This window comes from Macrobrachium rosenbergii, chromosome 43 (assembly GCF_040412425.1).
Source record: "Macrobrachium rosenbergii isolate ZJJX-2024 chromosome 43, ASM4041242v1, whole genome shotgun sequence".
NCBI classification, from domain to species: Eukaryota; Metazoa; Arthropoda; class Malacostraca; order Decapoda; family Palaemonidae; genus Macrobrachium; species Macrobrachium rosenbergii.
In genome coordinates, this window is record NC_089783.1 from 47,391,625 (window position 1) to 47,399,124 (window position 7,500).

The 7,500-nt window shown below is 34.4% G+C and overlaps 1 protein-coding gene across 1 annotated transcript in view; it reads right to left on the reverse strand.

Moving 5' to 3' along the window:
• LOC136828867 (uncharacterized) overlaps positions 1–7,500 on the reverse strand; it is a 243,341-nt gene that overhangs the window by 125,321 nt on the left and 110,520 nt on the right. Inside the window, exon 2 of the mRNA XM_067087146.1 lies at positions 5,529–5,561. The gene's annotated coding sequence lies outside the window, so the exon portion shown is untranslated. The remainder of the gene's footprint in view (positions 1–5,528; positions 5,562–7,500) is intronic.

Genomic DNA, 7,500 nt, shown 5'->3' on the forward strand with positions numbered 1-7,500 from the left:
GGGAAGTAGCAAAATATCACACGAGTAAAACGAGTGACGAAGGTATGATCCACAGTCGAACAGTTGTCAATAAACAAAATCAGAGATTGTCATTGCTGCTACCTTCAGTGCGAAGAAATGCATCAACATCGCTTTTGTTCTACGCCTTGTAATATCAAATCGTTCCTTTACGCGCCTCTCATTTCTATTGTTATCTTGGTACCCACACATGGACTTATACTTCGTACGTGTGCTGTTCAAAGTAAGGGTATTTTCAGGCATTGAATTACTCAAGCTCATTTCCTTGCGACAATAACTCATGCAGCTCTTTGTTCGAGGTAGTGTGTGTGTGTGTGTGTGTGCGTGTGTGCATGCAGAGAAAATGTACGATTATAGTGCAGGCAAATAGGTGAAATCTATAATCTTGGCCATAAATATATATATATATATATATATATATATATATATATATATATATATATATATATATATATATATATATATATATATATATATATGTATGTATGTATATGTATGTATGTATAAATATAAATACATGTATATGTATGTTTGTGTTTGTATGTATGAATGTATGTATGTATATAAATATAAATACATATATATTTATATATATGTGTGTGTGTGTGTGTGTGAGTGTGTGTGTGTACGTGTGAGTGTGTGTCTGAAAGAATGACAAGATACTGGGACTGTACGCCCATGCTAAAATATGGTTTTTAAGGTATTAGTACTTGATTATATTGTCAGTATTCTCAATTAGATTTACAATTCATCTATTCATTCACCTATTCACTCATCTATTCATCAATTCATTTTATTCATCAAGCAAAACCTTGCAATACACCAACACAACAAAACTCATCACATCCACTGATGAATAGTGCAAACAACAGATGGGTGACGCCAGCATTACACATTACCTTACCCCCACCAGCCAATCCAATCACTGACCACCACTCACCCACCCACCCATCCAATAACCCCTCCCCTTCCAATGTACACAAAAACGAGCAATGAAAACCTCTCATTAAAAACAAGGCACCCTCTTTTCCTTAACTTTTTTTTTTTTAGAAACAGGAATGCCATTCCTTCCCTACACTACAAAGAAGAAAAAAATTCAAAAGGTCAATAACCAATGGGGTCATAAAAAGGTCATAAAAACGACACAAACAATTCCCGGGACAAAGAATCTAGGGATATTAAACTTTTACCGGCATCCTGCGATTTTCCCCAGGCTTCTTTTGAAAGGCTGAAGGATCTCCAGAGTTCCTAAGGCGTCCTGCCAACCTACCGAACTAAAGTGTCCTACCCGGACTTCGCTGATGAGCCCCGTTTGAGAATTTGTTTGTTGTGTTCTGTTTGATTTAAGGGCCTCGTGAGATAAGTTGGCTTACTAATAATGCAGTTCATTTTGTTTTGCTGCAAATTTATTCCTCTCGTTCTAGTTTGTAGTTTTCTGTAAAAGAAAAATATTCTGCCTGGCTTTGTCTGTCCGTCAGCACTTTTTCTGTCTGCACTTTTTGGGTTCGCACTTTTTTCTGTCCACATTTTTCTGTCCGCCCTCAGATCTTGAAAACTACTGAGGCTAGAGGGCTGCAAATTGGTATGTTGATCATCCACCCTCCAATCATGAAACATACCAAATTGCAACCTTCTAGCCTCAATAGTTTTTATTTTATTTAAGATTAAAGTTAGCCATAATCGTGCTCCTGGCAACGATATAGGATAGGCCACCACCAGGCAGTGGTTACAGTTTCATGGGCCGCGGCTCATACAGCATTATACCGAGACCACCGAAAGATAGATCCATCTTCGGTGGCCTTGATTATACGCTGTAGCGGCTGTACAGAAAACTCGATTGCGCCGAAGTTTCTTAAGCGCATTTTTTGCTTGTTTTTCATTACCCTCGACTAGTGGTAGTGATCGTTCTCGGCTTTGTTTTATTGCTGTTTTGCTGCGTTTGTTATCAATGGCAGGACGAGGGTAAAATTGTTTCGACCCTGTTGTTGCTAAAGTTGTTTTTATTGTTATTAATGTTGTTGCAATAAAGTATAAAAAGTTGTTGCTGCGGTTGATTGCTGTGATGGGTGTGGCTATTGCTCTTGCAAATAAAACTTGAGATTTTTTTTTTATTTTGTATGTTACTGTTTGTGGGACACTTCACATACATCCGCACATATATTTATCTATCTATTTATCTTTCTATATATATATATATATATATATATAAATAGTGTATACACACACACACATACATATATATATATATATATATATATATATATATATATATATATATATATATATATATATATATATATATATATATATATATATATATATAGTATATATGTATATGTATATATATATATATATATATATATATATATATATAATATATATATATATATATATTATATATATATAAATAGTGTATACACACACACACATACACACACACATATATATATATATATATATATATATATATATATATATATATATATATATATATATATATATATATATATATATATATATATATATATATAATATATATATATATATATATATATATATATATATATATATATATATATATATATATATATATATATATATATATCGACAATCAGTTAGCCATGAAAAAAGTCAAAGAAAAACATGTAAAACAATTCTGTTCAACTAGCATATTTTTCGTCTGTCAGTCCAAAATGGAAATCATCAACATAAATATCGTTCTGCGCGTGCGTAATGTTCTGACCTCTACGGCCATTTAGAGCTGTTACAAAACTTTATTCTCTCTTGAATTCTTGTTCGTCTAATTTTTTTTTTTTACCTTTTTTTTTTGGCCGTCGTGTAAAAAATAGACGGGTTTCCCTTCTCGGAGGCAAGGACCTCAGAGAGAAAGGATCGTTAAAAAAATGGAGGGGAAGAAGAGAGAGAGAGAGAGAGAGAGAGAGAGAGAGAGAGAGAGAGAGAGAGAGAGAGAAACATGGCAAAATAAAATAATATATAATTTCCGTGCAAGCAACAGTAAGGCACGCCATACCAAGGTAAAACAAAAACGTAACATTTCATTTCCTTAATTTATTGATATGTTTAATTAATTAAAAGGATCAAAAATGACATTTCCATACAGTTTTTTGTAAACAATTTGTTAAATTATTTATGTAATTGAATAATTTAAAAAAAAATTCTTAAAGTTTGTTTTTTTAATCGTTCCATTTATCAAAATCTTGTGGAAAGTAAGACAAGTGATGGTTTACTTGCACATTTTAAAAGGAGGATTTAAAAATTGCTGGCATAACTTGATGAAGGTAACTGTAATTCTAGATAGAACTGATCATTAACAATGTACACAAACAGTTACCATGAAAGACCATCTAATTTAGATCAATAGTTAGTCCGATGTGTAAAATAATGGATATCCGACTAAATATCCAGACAGCACAAACATATGCACTACAGTGCATAATGTAATAATAATAGTGCATAAATTGCATTATTTGTAAGACAATGAACATACTTAGCACAAACGTGTATGCTACAGTGAGGTTTTTGTAAGACAGTGAAATCATTACTGATGCGTTTTCTCTGTGGGAGCGACGAGCGTTCTCTCAAGTACAGTTCTTTAAATCTTTTGACTCTGGGTTCAGTATCACTCAAGCAGTGCATCTACCGTATATTTTCTTTTTTTTCCTAAAAGCCAACACGTCTTCTGTAAAACGGTTTGCTGGAAAGAATTCTGCTTCCCGTCAGTCAGCAAGTCCTTCGAGGGTAAGATGATAATCTAAACTAGCAATGACTTCCTCGAGTCACGGCAAAAGAAAGTTGAAAAATTATAAAAATGAATTTTAAAAGAACCATCGTACAATAAAGTCGCTCTTAATAAAAAGCTTGCGAAATGTTCGCGTAAGTCGATCGACAATGTATTACGTATTCTGTGCACCTAAAGAAAGACACCTTTCAGCACTTTGTGATTTAAACTAATGCATTCAGAGCTCTTTATATATACACCATATATATATATATATATATATATATATATATATATATATATATATATATATATATATATATATATATATATATGTATATATATATATATATATATATATATATATATATATATATATATATATATATATATACTTATTTTTACTGTATTATGTAAAAAAATATATATACGTGTAAATATGTATATAAATACACATACATATAACATACATAAAGCAATAACAGAAGACAACCCACAACCCTAAAATCACAATCTCCCCTTACAACAAACGTCGCCTGCCATCCCGCTGATAATCTGTGACGTCAAGCGACTGACACTCGGCGGCTGGAAATGAACCTAACCTCGAACCGAGAGTCGGCTAAAAAATAATAGAAGCACTAAAAACTCGTTTTCCTTAATTTTTTAATGAATTCGTCAAGAGTTGGGCCTGTATCATCCCGTGCCTCTCACGGCCTCCCCCTTGTCGCCTTGTGTTTGTCTGATAGGCTTAATTAGGCCTAGGCGTCGACCTTACAGGTTCCCCGGGCCGAGTGACAGATTTTTCTCGATATTTTACAAATATGCGGCGCTAACGAAGTGCGCGCGCCTGCTGCCCTTCCTCTCTCTCTCTCTCTCTCTCTCTCTCTCTCTCTCTCTCTCTCTCTCTCTCTCTCTCTCTCTCTCTTTCCTCTACATCGGTAACAGATGAGAGATTTCAAATGAGCATCTATTTTCATTTATCATTTCTTTCCTCTCGTGAAGTGGAAGAAACTGAAACAGCAATAATGACAAAAATACAAAATACGCCAAAGACAAACGAAGGAAAAACACGGGAACAAAAAAAAAACTGAAACAGCGATTAATCACAAACAGAAAACACGCCAAAAACAAGCTAAGAAAAACATCAGAAGACAATATACGGAGACAGGATCACAAAGATTGATTGGTCGGCTGAAAGTGTGAGCGGGTATCAAAACACTAAGGTCATCGATGTCTCTAAAACATAAAAAAAAAAACTAATATAATTATAACTCAAATTCCTTGACCTCTGAAACCAGCTTAGCTTCTGGTGGAGAAATTGATATATAAGAAGTTATATTTTAAGATGCTGAAACATATAACTTTAAACCGTTTACGGACACACATACATTATGTAAAATCTCTTATTTAAAAGTAAAATACATGCATGCATACATATTAATAGTTTATGCTAGAATAAATTTTTATGAATCTAAATCCTTGAAAATACATAATTTCATATATACGTACATATATACAAATAAATTCTTTATTGATTTTATAGCATGCATATTCTCTAATCTCAAACATTCACTATACAGTTTTTTAACAGTAATGTTATTTCCCAAATAACTGTATATTTGAGTCTACAACATACAATATACGACGGTTTTACGCTGTCACTTTAAGCCATTAACCCAATATAACTGAAGAAAGAGCTAAAACGTTTATTATAGACGAAATCGACATTTTCTGCCTCGTAACAGAAACTAAAAAAAAAAAAAACACTTACTTATTCCCCCGACGAGGCGCTTCCGGAACGGACCTGGGAAAGAAACGAAAAATAAAAAAATTCAGTGTTAAAAAAAACAAGACAGCCACTGCGAACGATAAAAATGACGAGGACGTAATTAGCCGTAATACCAAGCGATGATTACGGGTCTTTTTTTATTTTTTTCTGCCTTTTATTGCCTTGAGAGGAACATAATAGTGGCCCCAAGGTCCTATAGATATAATGGTGGTTACGGTAACGTTGCGGCCATTTGCTAATGGAAATATTACAGCCAGCAGGCTGTGTTTACATTATAATGATAAGTCGTACGGTATAGATGAGTCACTTTAATTTGGGGTCTGCATTACGCTTATAGGTAACTACGAATTACATGCTCATATGGTTATCATGTTTATGTATGTGAGCGTGAATAAGTAATTGATCTTTTACCTGAATCTCTCAGTCAAACGACGAGGGTAAAAATAAATAAGGATGATTCAAAGACATATAATTATACAGACGCCGAAAGATGGCGCCAGCGACAAGGCATGTCAAAAATAGTGTTGCCTGAAGGAATACGGCAATTACTGTTACAGCAAGACGCTTAGGCATGTTAAACGCTGATGAATTTCTCATGAGTTAAACTAAATTGCTCTCCTCCTCTTGACGGCCTCTGTATAATCGAGTTGCGTCTGTCAGGCACACTAATGCACTATGTTGTATGATTAGTTGTTCACAGAAACGCATGCAGACAAATCAAGAGCAAGAAACGTAGGAAAAATATTGTCTATGGAGGTCACTTGTGATCCTTAATTGTTTTCTTTCTCTTGCACCAGCCACGCAGAAATTGCTTGCAACACAAGTCATAAAAAAGGCATATGAGATATTTTTGCTAGTATGAAAGATGCAAAGTTGCTTTAATTCGCTTGAGATATAATCGCAGAAGAGAAAATGTTCTTCCAAAATAGATTTCTTTCAATAAAAGCTAGACACTGTTCGGCCGAGAAATGCAGCAGGCTGGTCCTCATTTACGATCGGAATTGGAGTGGAATGTGTCACATTTTCCCATAAATTTCTGAGACCAAATAAAATGTGACACATCTTTTTGGGTGACGTCTTTTAGTAGGCGATGACTGTACGCGTTTCGAAAAGATATGAGTTACGATGATTGTAAAAAAAAAAAAAAAAAAAAAAGGTACAAGAAGAGAAGCAAATACATTGAAATTATTATTATCGTAGCCCTGGCTTCTGTAGGTAACCTCAGTATCACGAATGTTATGTTAACATTTCTCATCTCAGTTTTCAATGGAGCTCATATTTATCAGCAAACAGTGATTACATACGAAGCTGCTAACATTAGCGTGCGTACCAGACAAAGTAATTGCAATGCTGAGGTGAATAGCAACCGCCAAATAAAAATAAATGATCGACTTCGGCCACCCAAGAGATTTGTCAATAAAACCTAGACACCAGCGTCACTGACACATAAAATGCTTTTCCTTGACCGTGCCTAAAGATACCACTTTGTGGTCGATATTAAAGGCATTGTAGGTCGGGGGAAAGAGAGAGAGAGAGAGAGAGAGAGAGAGAGAGAGAGAGAGAGAGAGAGAGAGAGAGAAAGAGAAAGAGGATTGCACGGTGCACCCTAATATCTACTCTTCGCCTCCCGTAGCATAATGGTACATTCTCCATTCTCTTTGTGTCTTTTGTGCAGCGAAGGATTTCTATTTTATACTTACAACAGATTTTTGGCAAATGCCTTTTTTTTTTCCTTAGATTTGACGAAGCGAGATAGATTACAGACTACATTTTTCCCGAGCTGTGTCTACTTTTTCAAATGCTTTCAGACTGGTTTTTTAGAAACGTCGGTAAAAAGGAGCTTTCTTTGAGAACTGATTTCCTCGGGAAATTCTGCGAAGAATGAAATAATGGACGAATCTCTTGCCATACGAGCAACCTTGTCAAAGAAAGAAAGACAATGAACATTATTATG